This window comes from Gossypium hirsutum, chromosome A05 (genome assembly GCF_007990345.1).
Source record: "Gossypium hirsutum isolate 1008001.06 chromosome A05, Gossypium_hirsutum_v2.1, whole genome shotgun sequence".
Taxonomy (NCBI): domain Eukaryota; kingdom Viridiplantae; phylum Streptophyta; class Magnoliopsida; order Malvales; family Malvaceae; genus Gossypium; species Gossypium hirsutum.
In genome coordinates, this window is record NC_053428.1 from 9,964,986 (window position 1) to 9,976,536 (window position 11,551).

The 11,551-nt window shown below is 30.8% G+C and overlaps 1 long non-coding RNA gene across 2 annotated transcripts; it reads right to left on the reverse strand.

Annotated features, from left to right (window-relative positions):
- Window positions 1-2,379: 2,379 nt before the first annotated feature.
- On the reverse strand, window positions 2,380-11,006 carry LOC107958557 (uncharacterized). Of its 2 annotated transcripts, XR_005927045.1 has the most exons (5): window positions 10,640-11,006; window positions 10,353-10,398; window positions 5,313-5,644; window positions 3,613-3,698; window positions 2,380-2,926 (listed from the first exon to the last, which is right to left on the reverse strand). It is a non-coding gene; the product is annotated as an uncharacterized lncRNA (long non-coding RNA). The 2 variants fall into 2 exon arrangements; XR_005927046.1 differs by lacking the exons at window positions 2,380-2,926; window positions 3,613-3,698; window positions 5,313-5,644 and adding an exon at window positions 7,893-9,260.
- Between the last annotated feature and the right edge of the window lie 545 nt (window positions 11,007-11,551).

Sequence of the window (11,551 nt, forward strand, 5' to 3'; positions counted from 1 at the left end):
ACAGTACACCAATAAGGTTACCCATTTTCCTCAAGCCCTAGCTTTTATATATACTTATGGGTAAAGGGGTTTGATACTTGTCATTGATATATTTAACAATGAAATGTAGGAAACTCACTATTAATGTAACACTTTTAACCCGTATCTAACACTGAAACAAGATTACGGAGCATTACCAGAATTCACAGATTAATTAATAGACATTTTATACCATCTAGCATACATATCAGAAACCAATCAAAATCAATTATATTGTCCCCTATGCGAGCCCTCGAAGCTCAAAATACACATTGGAAATAAGTCGGGACTAAATCGGTTACTCAAAGAATTTTTTAGAAAACATCAAAAATTTTCAAAGGTGCAGGTGACACATGCCCGTGTGGCCAGGCCATATGTCTCACAGGGTTAAGAGACACTCTCGCTTCTCAGGCCATGTGGGCATTCGAAATTCAGACACACGATCGTGTCCCAACCCGTGTCCAAACTTGTAAGCTTTCTGACTTGGGTCACACAGCCAAGCCGCACACAGTGTGCTAGGCCGTGTGAGCATTCTGTTTTGTGCAAATTTAAGTAATAGGGGACACACGGTCGTGTCATTTGGCGGTGTGTCACACATTACTGAGACACATGCCTGTGTCTCTGCCCTTATGGACAAAAATAGGTCATTTTCCTAGTCATATTTCCCACCCAATTTGTCATCAACCTAAATCAACATTTTTGGACATCAACAAGCCATAACAAGGCATTCAAATCAAGCCAAAATCAATACTTAAACATGTAATACTATCACATACCAACAATATGCCCTTAGGTTCTTTAAATGACAACATAACTCATATCAACAAATAACCAATTTCACCTACATGACCTAATACATATATGCATAATTTACCAAATATACCAATTCAACCCAACCATCAATATACCTATAAGATTTTCATCATTCAACGATTTCAAACACACATCAAACATGATAAGACCACTTACATGCACATTAAAATTTATCCATCACAAACTATTCAAATGGCTAGTTCCATCAAAACATTTATATGCCATCAATGGCCAAGTTAACTCATACATGCCATTATAACCAAAATTTACTAATCGTACCGAAAAGGCTGATGGATAATGTAAAGTTACTCCGACTAGCTTCCGAATTACTGTGAAATATAGAAAATAACACAGAGTAAGCATTTAAACTTAGTAATTTCGTATAACAAGGAAATTAACTTACCATTTAGGCTCCGTTTGTTTACCAGTAAAATATTTTTCGGAAAATGATTTCTGGAAAATGATTTACTTTTCTGGAAATGATTTATTTTTCTAGTTTTTGGATAAATCTGTGTAAAATGTTTTCTGTTGTTTGGCAGATTTCCTGAAAATATTTTCCAGAAAAGCTGTTTTAAATTAAACAAATATATATTTAAGAATTTATTATCTTTTCAATGTTTAGTTGAGTTTATTATATATATTAATAAATTTATATTTTAAATTATTTTTACATATATTGCAATGATTTATTTATAAATAAATAAATCAAATTAAATATATAATAATACTCAATTATTAAACTAGAATATTAACAGTTATAAGTTGAAAACAACCAAAGTCAAATAAATTATTTGTAATTGTGTTATAAAAAAATAAAAAAAAGGATTGAATAATTATAAATTAGCTTCCAAACCACAATTAATAGTAGAAATTAATAATATTATCCAAATGCATAATTAGTAGTACACCACATGATAACAACAACATTGTCCAAGTGTATAACTATAATATTACACTACATTAAAAGTATCAATATCTTCAACCTTGAGAAAATTTTTGAAGCCAAATTTTTCTATGTTTCTTACTTTTAACTAAAAAAGCTTTGCCCTCGGATTCATGACTCACTAGATAATCAAACACAGAACACAAGAAGTCATCATCAAATCCTTCTACCTCTACTGACATCATTTTTTCGTAAAGATGTGGTGTCTTATCCATAGTAAATTGTTCCGAAGCATTAGCAATTTTGCCAAGTTGTTCACCCACAATTTTTTTCTTGAACATTTTTTCTTTTACGTTTGCATGTACCAGATGAAGATACTTTTATTCTTACCTCTTCAGTCTCTTCATTTTCGTAATCTATAGACACTGAATCTTGGTTACCATCATCCAAATCTATGTCAGCAAATGTTCTGGAAAAACTCCCTGTTGCCATATCTTTGCCAACAACCAAAGCTGTAATACCCCTAACCCGTTTCCATCGCTGGAATGGGTTACGAGATATTACCGAACCAAATACTTATTCGTAAAATTTTCATGCATCTTCTTCTATCATCTTCATTCCGTTAAGTTCATCTTTAATAATGCATAATTCATTATACTACCATATACGATCCTTATTCATACATAGCCAGAACACATAATTAATCATTATCAAGTTCAATCAAAACCATTACATAAGTTTACATCATATAACAACCATATCATACGATTTTATGTTATGTTCAGACATAACCAGACGACCCATTACGCTATCTCAATTTAAATACTAAGATCATATACAATAGCCAAATTTCAATTAATCACCTATATAAATGTGTCATAATCGAACTACCCCAAAAACACATAATCAATATTTCTTAGCATTTTCAACACTCAAACATATGTATAGATATATATATAATTCATTAATAGCATTACACATTATAACCAAGATGATTTATACCATGATTAAACATAACCAAATTCAAACTTAGTATTTAAGCCATATTCACATGGCTGGAAGTATACATATCAAAGTTCAAACAAAATACATATTAGCCTATACATGCTGAAATGTTCATTTAGATCAACTAAGAAGAGGGTACCAAAATGTTGCAAGCTGGTGTGATGACTTCGACGATGATTCCAAGCACGCAAAATGGGTCAAGGAAATCTAAATAGGAGACAAGCAAACACACCAAATGAGTATTCAACTCAGTAAGTCATAAGCAATATAATACAGACCATTAACATGAGATCATAAGAGAAATAATGTAAGATCAACTATTTCAGCCATACCGATCTATGCTACAATTAACTAGATTATCGATCCAACCACAAGCCAAATATTGCTATCTGATTGACTATCAAACAACCAAATGGTTTAAATCTTTTTTTTTTTAAAGTATGAAACAATGATGAACTAGATGTATCCATGCATATACGTTTCATGTCTCAGCTTTGATATTTCAGGTAATAGCTCTAGCACTTTATTATTTCCCTATACTTCTTATATCATCAACCGATTTCGCACACATAGTGCTAAACAAATTCACACACATAGTGCCATGCTACACTGCACACATAATGCCTTGAAGATTCACTCATGTATTGACATCCAAATCAGCACACATAGTGCCATTCAATTCCGCATACATAGTGCCATTCAAATTCGCACACTTAGTGCCAATGTTGACCCATTATAATAAGTCAATTTACTTAATTCAATTGGCATATACGGCCACAATTATAAATATGTATATCACTCTAAAAGAATACCTAACAAAAGAAATTCTCTCATGATACGCTAGAGTCATTTATGTATAAATTAATCAACCTTAGAAATGCTTATGGACTTACCTTGTGTTGGATAAAACGGTTCCAAATCGGCTACTCGATGCTCCTCGCTTTGCCCTTGCTTGATTCCCCTCCTTTAAGTTCTTAAGCTTGATCAAATAAATTAACTAGTTTAACCGCCTTGCCAGTTATTTGTATCCAAATTTTAATGATTTTATATCATAAGGAACACATGGTAAAATTTGATCTTTCTACCTTATGCTTTTGAGTTATTCGGCTAATAACCACATAATATCACATTACTATCAATAATCCAATCAATATTTTAATTATACATGCATATATAAGAACAACCAGGGCTATATTCGTGCAACAGCGCTTACAGCAGCTCATAGCTATTGTATGCATGAGAGTGACGAGGTATTGATTGCACTCACATATATATATTTGTATATACGGCAACCACCCTTGCTAATTACTCACATATATAGTCTAATAATTTTCATTACATTTTACAACCGTAATTGTTCAAGACATTAAAACTTCAACAAATATTCATCTATTACCTCAAGGCCGGATGCATCATCACTTCCAAACATAATATTATCTCAAATATGTTTACATTCAAATATATATATATAATCATGAATCAACCTCAACTTATAAGCCAACATCACTCATTTAGTCGATTATATACAATCAAAGATAATATCACAAATGTGTATACCTATATAGCCGGATGTGCAAGATTAAATTAAACATCACCTATATACTTAATTATAAGGCTGAATATACAGTTTCAAATGTAATATCATTTTTATTTCATTTAAACACTTAGTTCCTCCACATAACAATTTGACCGAATGTTTCTAACTAAAAAAAAAAAAACTCCACATCTATTCATAAGTTCATACCAATGTTCATATATATATATTAACTAGTTCATTCTTCATATTTCTAATATTCCATCCAAAACATCAAACACTATCCTCATAACATCTAAACATCACAACCGAATGCACATTTTGTCACCAAATAGAAAAATCTACCTATGGGTTATAATATAGATTTGTCTACTAACTAAATTTCATAAAATTTAATGAAAAAAAACATGAAATCTTACCTTGATTAACCCTTGAATTGACCGAATGCTTTTAACAATTTTTCTTTCTTTCTTCACTTAGGTTCGGCTTTGCAAGAAGAAGACGAACACTTCTCTCTCCTTCCATTTCTTCTTTTATTCATCTTTTTCTCATTAATCTATTTTTCTATTTAGATTATTTTGTCATTTACCATTATAATATATATTTAATTGGACTTAGTGGAGGAACATCATCACATGGCCGGCCACTTCATGCATTAAGGGTATTTTGACATGCAAATCCATGCTTTCTCACCTTGTTATTATTTGATCCTTACAATTTACATATCATCTTTTCTAAGTTTCTCAACTAAGTCCTTTCAAGAAAATTCACATTACTAAGACTAATTTTTAAACATTTAATTAATAATTTTTTTTCACACATACACTATCACACATAAATATATGCAATTAAAATAAATATAAATTTTTGTGACTCGGTTTTGTGGTCCCGAAACCACATTCCGACTAGGGTCTAATTAGGGCTGTCATAAAAGCCATTTCATCACAATGATCAATGCTTTATTCAAAAATGGTTCATACTCCTTGTGATGTTATACACAATTAGAATAACAAGTAAAAAAAATTAAAATATACTTAAAAATATATATAAATATGTTACCATCACTGCTGCATCATATGTCGCTCTATCACATGTGATTATTTTCATGTTACCATCCCATCCAGAACCACTTTCACCCCGAATTGTGCATATAATCTGCCACTGGTTTTTTATAGTCCTCAAATGATTTTCTACATGCTTCGCATCGCATTGGACTTGAAATCTTTCAGAAATAGCTTCGACAACTTGATTAATAGAAACTGCTTTGAAAGTGTTAGAAGGCTTATTTACTTTTTGGGCCACCTCTACTAGAATTTCAAGGAAAAAGATGTTCTATCGGCTTTGTCCACCTGAATTGCTTAGAGGTCCCTTCTTTGTTGCCCTTACCCATTCTACATTTAATAATTGCCATTGTCAATCATTGCAATATCCAACAAGCTTAAAACATAACAAATTCAATATCCAACAAATTCAAGACATAATAATTTCAAAATCCAACAAACTAGAATTTCAATATCATTATGCAACCAACATTAACAAAAAAAAAACAAACACAATTTTAATCCTAAAACATACATAACATAAAAACAATAACCCTAAGCCTAAACCCTAAACCTACCTAAAATTTTTAGCCATATAATCAGTCCACATAGTTTGTGCAATTTTGTCTCTTTTAGCAGACCATTCTCTTGCTTTTTCTCTTTCTTATAGCTCCGTAAGAGTTGGTGTAACACCCCTTACCCGTATTCATTGCCGGAATAGGGTACGAGGCATTACCGAAGTTTACAAATTAATTTAATAGTAGGACCTAGTTGTAAAAGTCTTAAAAACACAAAAATTATAAGAAAAATGAAAGGATTAACTCACTTGGAGCAAAAATTATGGAATCTAGCTTAAAGAACCCCTCCTATGGCGTTTTGGCTGATGAGAATGAAGAAAAATGAAGAGAAATCTAGATATTTTCTATTTAGTCCTATCTTTATTCAGTTAATTATGCAATATTCCAATTTTGCCCTTAAATCATCAATTTTCCTGCTGATTTCTTGCCCTTGCCGTCTAGCCCAAATAAATTTTGGGTCTAATTGCCTTTTAAATCCTTTATCATTAGACACTTAAGCTATTTAATCATTCTAGCAACTTTTACACCTTTTCCAATTTAGTCCTTTTCATTTAATTGACTACCCAAACATTAAAATTTTCTAACGAAATTTTAATACCACATCACTAACATTTCATAAATATTTATAAAAATATTTTCGACTCGGTTTTATGAGATCGAGATCTCGATACCTTATTTTTACCTAATTTCTTTAATAATTTCTTTTTCTAACTAACCATTAAATCGGTAAAATTTTTCTATCGATATTTTCATACGATTTTTCTATTATATTAATATTCATGCAATAATTTTTAAAATAATTTCTCTTTAAATTGGATTTATGATTACGAAACCACTGTTCCAATAACCTTGGATTTAGGCCATTACAGTTGGTATTATCAAATCAGACTCAGGCTCCTCGTATAATCCTTGATTAAGTAAATCACTAGGATTAACTCATATAATTATGAATGATACAACAAGCCAAAACTATATCTACTTGAGTTTGAAAATTCCAAAATGGTTCAGTATCTAATACACGAAACTGTTTCTTCAAAATCCCCAAAACACGTTCAATAGTGATTCCCAATGATGAATGTCGAAGATTAAAGAGTTCCTTTGCATTTTCAGGCCTCTGAGCACTAAACTCTTTTAAATGATATCGGACACCACGATATAGGGTAATATATCCATTTTGGATGCCATATCCAGCACCAGCAAGATAATATTTACCTATAATTTTACAAAAAATAGTTAATACTAATAAATTATGAGCTTACTAGAACTATTTGGTATTTAATGATAATTATTACCTTCCGGAATTCTTAATCCTCTTGGGCGTGAAAGTGCATCACTTAAAATACGAGAATCATGTGCACTACCTTCCTAACTAGATAGAACATAAGAAAATTTCAAATCAAATGTAATGGCAGCCAATACATTTTGTGTCATCCCCCCTTTACGGCTACGAGATCTTCCTTGAATGCTAAGTGGAACGGATGCATGAACATGAGTTCCATCTAATGCTCCAATACAATCTTTAAAATAAGGATAAAACATTTGATTGTTTCTGATTTCACTAGGAGTTGACTCATCAGGTAACCTAATACCTAGTTTATATAATTTCAAAATTACTCTCAGTACAACCCTAAAGTAACGGTGAATTGTCTTAGTTGATCTATAATATTTAGATCCAATCATTTGAAACCTTACATTATGACCAATTATATGTAAAAATATAACTACTTGCTCCCTAATATTCACAGATTTAGTTGATTGTAACAAACTATTCCTACTAAGAATATCACACAAACTAAAAAAAGGCAATCGGTCTCATCTTTATCACGCTAATACAATGTTGGTCACCACTATATAAAATACTATTAATGTAATTTTCTCTTTCATATCTCGATTCACACGAGGGTGAGAAGCAATTTCCTTCCTAGTTTTTAACTTTTTAATCCAAAGAGCCCCAAAAGCTAAAACTGAAGCCACGGCTCCAACAATTGCATTTTGATATTGACTATGATCCATCTACACAAAATAATGCCACATATAAGAATAAAGTTGCCATGACTAAAGTGCATACATACATATATGAAAACTGATATCTGATACACTAGTAGCTCATGAAGATATCTGATATTTATTTATAATTTTTAATAAAACAACGATATAAGTATTTGCACTGACCGGGAAAGTTCAACATGTTTTCTATGCACTTCCCTTTTTGTTTCCTTTTATTATTATTATTTTGTCTTTTTTCAAGATTTATTGATTCATTTATAGCAGTGATATTATATTTAATGTAAGGATTAATGATTTAGATTGAAATATATATTATAAGGCATTGTTTAATAGTAAGTAAAATACTATGGATTTTTTAATAAACACCCTATGGAAACATAAACAATCATATTATTAATATAGTGGTCAACTATTGTATCTAGTATAATTTATTAGTATCATAACGATACGTTAACTAACTTTGAAAGAGTGTGGTAAGTGCAATTTGCTACAAAAACCATTTACTATTACTTAAAGTAATCATCTTTATGTTCAATTAATGCAATAACATTTTATATAATACATTGCTTTTAGTGGACTTTTTTTATTAATATTCATTTTTGTCACTCTATATTTTTAATTATTTTCTATATATACACAAATTGAGCATTTCCTTTTGGCTGCCAAAGTTTTAATCATAGAGGGAGATGTTCATGCATCATCTGTTCTTTTCTTTAAAAAAAAAAGAAATCATATACCATCACTTTTTTATGATTGAACAAATAATCATAATATTTTGGATCTTATTATACCTGAACATGCAATTAAAATAAACCCTTCAACATTCTTTATATATTATTTCAAGGAGTTGATTATCTGCATAATCATGACCCTCCAACTAATAAAAGCAATATTTGTAATCCTACCAAAATAAAAAGTGTTTCTAAAAGTATCTTTTAAACATCATTTAATAATAATTAATAGTTTTTGCTTTGAATTTTCATGTAATAAGAATAAAGTATAGCTTCTTCTTTTTGATAATTTAATAAATTAACATGGTATACTTATATTTGGCATACATACTTACTATTAATAATTTTTGTTTTATTTGGCATACATACAATTTCAATATTCATTCAATTCAATATTCATTTCTACTAAAGAGTTCCATAGAATAGCTTACATATTCAAAAACAAAAATCTATCTGACTAATGTATGCTGCTGTTTCAAAAACAATCCTTTCAAAGTGGCCTATCAAGGTACTGGCTGCTAATTCCATGTACAGGATAAGCTAATCCCTTTTGTTAGACTACAGAGACAAAAATTACGAGACAAGTGAAAGATTGTTCGAAGCAATAAGGGCCATGGTTTCTGATATTGGCAGCTCATGTTCTGAGGAAAACTGAAAAGATGCATCATTTACAAAAACAACAAGCACAAGAATCAAGCACATTTACAAACAAAACGTGGCACCATATTACATTTTCATGACCAAAAACTAAATTGTAGATGGTAAGAAAACTGACCAGAAATAAAAATATATGAAAACAGTCAAACAAAAGCTTCAAAGCACAAAGCTTGAACCTTTCAAAAAGAACAAAGACCAACAGTTTCCTTATTTTCTTTCAGTTTTTCAGCAACCAAACAGAAAACTACTATGTTAAATCAAAAACCAAGAGAAAAGGGATGTTTAGGCACCTAGAGATGAAAACAAAGAAGTAGAAACAGATGATGAAGAAACAGAGAGTGAACGAGTAAGTAATGAAGAGATTCTACGAGCTGCCATGGCTACTCAGAAGAGAAAACAACAAAAGAGTAATGAACAAAAAGAGGATTCTAGTATTCCCAATAGATGGAACAAATTCTGTTTATTTCTTTTAAACTTGGATTAAGAGATTATCATGTCTTATTTATTACAATAGATGGAATAAATTCTATTTTAGAATGTCAATGTGATTATGGGGTAATCAATGGTTTCGAAATAGGTAATCCAACATGGAAGAAACTCCAATTCTAACTGCTAGTTTATCAGATATGTGAGCAAAATATTTAATCTTCTCTATGATTTAGTCTACATTACTGTGAGCAAAATATTTTAGGTTTGATATACGAAGGCAATTACAAAACATATCACAAGTATTCATAAAAAATATGTTCAAATCCCACAGAAACATGAATTAAAATCTTGCTTTTATCCCACATAAAAACAGATCACAAGCACGTGATTAACTCCATCCACAAGAATATCCAGTAATTAAAATCTTGCTTTTATCCTTCAATCAAACTAGAGCTTTGGTTTATATACATACATCCATCATCCATTTAATAAATTGAAAGTACCAGGTTCAAACAACAAAAAAAAGAAGTCCTTTTTTTTTGGTTATCATCTATTAGAAATAGTTTCAATCAATTTCAACTCCATTTTGACTAAAAATTCATCGAATCAATAGTAGAAAAATCTAACACAAATTTAATTCGAAAATAGAGGAATTACCTGAAACAACAACGGAATCTTGAGGAACCGCAACAAGAAGATGAGTCTGAAAAGAGATCAACAACGAAAAGAATAAAAATTTGAGATTTTTGAAACCAATCGGTTTCAATTTCAAGCTTGTTTCCGGTATTTCTCTTTTCTAAAAATTTGAGCTCGGCAATCCCAAAATCATTCAAGTTTCTTGCCTAGCTAAAGAAACAAAGAAAGGCATAAAATTTTTAGGCTTAAAATCGGTTAAAATGTGGACAAGTAAAGAACAAAAAGAAAAAAAAAACTTTTTGCCATACCTTAAGCCAAAACTCAATGAAAAGGAATGAGATTTGCTTGAGAAAGAGAGAAAAAGAGAAAGAGAAGAAACAAAACAGTAGCCTGAGATGAGAAGATATGCGACCGACTAGAAGATGAAGAAAGGAAGAAGGAAAAGGAATGAAGAACGGAAAAGAAGAAAGACTTAACTGGATGAAGGAGGAACCGGAAAATGTCTTACAAAAATGAAGTCCATAAGAATTTTCCCTAAAATGTAAGAGATTTTACCCTTGTCTTAGAAAACTTTTTCCAAATGGAAAATGTTTTCAGTCAAACACTGGAAAAGCAGGAAAACATTTTCTGGAAAATGTTTTCCTGCAAACAAACAGACCCTTAATCACATTTAAGGTAAGCATGCTAATATAACATATCCTCAACATGTTAGCCATGTAACACTTTCCATAACCAATAAACATGAATGTACATAATCACTAGGTAAGATTCATACATGTATCATCCATCTCATATTTTAATATATCATGTAATATCATTTTCATGTAATTCAAGTATATACCCGTAATTGTTCATTTTGAACTCATATTGTTTCATACCAGAACTTTATCCGTTAAACCATTTAAAATATTGTTGAATACACGGGTAGTACACATGAAGTGTACAAATCTGTAATTTGTTAATTCATGTACTTGTATGCTTATACAAGCATGTAAACGGGAAGCTCTTTCGAGCCATATAACGAGAAGCTCATGTTGTAACGCCCCGTACCCGAGACCGTTGCCGGAGTCGAACACGAGGTGTTAACGGACTTAATTCATTACTTAAACAGCTCATACAATTCATTTTAAAATTTCCAGACAAGCTGGTTAACTGCATCACAGTCGCTTTAAAAATCATATCTCGAGTTCCTAAACTTGAAATCCAATTCCGTAAATTTT